Source organism: Chenopodium album, chromosome 24 (assembly GCF_948465745.1).
Source record: "Chenopodium album chromosome 24, dcCheAlbu1.1, whole genome shotgun sequence".
In the NCBI taxonomy this organism is placed as follows: domain Eukaryota; kingdom Viridiplantae; phylum Streptophyta; class Magnoliopsida; order Caryophyllales; family Amaranthaceae; genus Chenopodium; species Chenopodium album.
In genome coordinates this window covers 17,510,329-17,512,399 of record NC_137857.1, presented here as the reverse complement: position 1 = coordinate 17,512,399, position 2,071 = coordinate 17,510,329, and the positions used below count along the sequence as shown (strand labels likewise).

General features: G+C 40.2%; 1 non-coding gene across 1 annotated transcript; it reads left to right on the top strand.

Annotated features, from left to right (window-relative positions):
• The first annotated feature begins 240 nt into the window (after positions 1-240).
• On the top strand, positions 241-346 carry LOC145612815 (small nucleolar RNA R71). Its single transcript, XR_014106732.1, has one exon. It is a non-coding gene; the product is annotated as a small nucleolar RNA R71 (small nucleolar RNA).
• The last annotated feature ends 1,725 nt before the right edge of the window (positions 347-2,071 follow it).

Below are 2,071 nucleotides of genomic sequence, written 5' to 3'. Positions count from 1 at the left end.
TCCGAGACCATTGTGGACAATTCGTTGATGACATAAGATTGATCGGTTGAGCAACTTGTGCTTGCCGATTCCCTCTCTACATCATGCCAATCCATGTAATTTCTTACCACATCATCTATAACATCCACAACCTCTTCTTCCGTCTTGTTCATGATTGGCCCTCCGGCTCTGGCATCTAGGCTCGATCTACCTTGAAAGCTCAAACCACTATAGAAGATTTGGATCACTTGGTATGTTGGAATTCCGTGGTGAGGGCATTCCCTTTGGTATTCCTTGTACCTCTCCCATGCTTCATAGAGATTCTCTCTAGGCAATTGCTTAAAACTTTGGATTAAGGCTCTAGCCTCCGCCGTCTTCTTTGGTGGGTAGAAACGGGACAAGAAAGCTTTTGTGACATCATCCCATGTCTTCAAGGAATTGGGCTTCACTTCTTTGTCTAGCCATTCCAAAGATCTTCCTATGAAAGAGAAAGGGAACAACTTAAGGCGGATAAACTCTTGAGAAACTCCATTGACATTGATAGTGTTGCAATATTTTTCAAACTCCTTAAGATGGTTCAATGGGCTCTCATTCTTAGCCCCACTATATTGTCTCCTCTCGATTAAGGTGATCATTGCCGGCCGAATTTCAAAGTCAATTTCCGGTGTTGTAGGTGGAGCTATGCCGCTCTCATACCTATATGCACCAGGCACTCCTAGTTCCTTCAAGGCAACTCTTGAATTTCCTCCCATGGCTTGGGATCTATGCACACAAAACTCAAAGAAAATATTAGTAGCACGGCTACAAGTGTAGCCTAAAGTGTAAAATCTTTTTGTATTTTGCAAATAGAGTGGAATAGACTCAACAACAACATGCACTCAAAGCACCATTTCCCGGCAACGACGCCATTTTAATGGGATGAAGAACGGTAGGTCATTGGGCTACCACCCCACCCAATCAAACAAAATTTGTAACTCAACAAACCCCTATTAAGTGTAGTGGTAAGTCAAGGTCGAACCCAAGGGAATGGAGGTCGAATGCACAATGCCTAAGTCAAGCTATTTCAAAGTCAAGTAAAAGGGGTTTATGAAGGAAACTAGAGCTAGAGCTAAATGATGCAAGAACTTGTATGAAACCAATCTAAAAGACACTAGGGTAATGGATCCACATGTAATTGTAATGGAAAATGGTAATTTGGGAGGTCAAACCGACTAAGTCAAGTGATATGAAGGAAGATCATCATGTATCCAAAAGAGCATACTAAGATAGTTCACCTAGAGGTATAACTAGCGTCAACTACGCTAAACACTACCTAGGGAACGTCACAAAGCACCTCAATCGTGAAATTGCAAGTTACTAATCAATGGTCCGTATCATAGCAAGCTCACAATGCTATCTAGTGCAATAATCAAAGATGGCCAAACTTCAATCAATCACACACATGCACATGAATTATCAACCAAATTTAATCATATCATCAACTCCATCAATTATCCCCAAATTACTCTAATCCATCACTCAAACATGCTTCACCATTTCCCTAGCTAGAAAACTACTCACTAGCCATAGAAATCAAGATCAAAACTACAACAATCATCAATTTCATCATCAACATAATTGAAATTAAAGATCAAATCAACAATCAATCAAAAATCAATAAAACTACAATCAATCATCAAACAAGCTTCAATCAATCAACAATAACATGGAAAACAAATTGAAATCAACTAGAATCAAACTTGTATTGAAATCAAGAAGAAGATCCTTACAAAACTTTGATCTAAAGATCAATAACAATGAAGAATTCTTGAGCAATCACCAAAAATCATGAGTTTCTCTCTCTTCAATCCTTGAGTTTCTCTCTCTAAAATTTTCTCAAAAACTAATTATCAAATCCGATCTAAAACTTCTTTCTAAAAATAGGAAGAAATAACTATATATACAAAGAGGAGGTCGGTATTGATGCCCAAAAATAGACCCACGTAGGTGCGGGCGCTCGGAGGAGAGAGAGTGGTGCGCACGGGAAACACACCCAGATTGGTGCGCCCGCACGCACCAGGTGTGCGGCCGCACCCGACCAATGTGCGGCCGC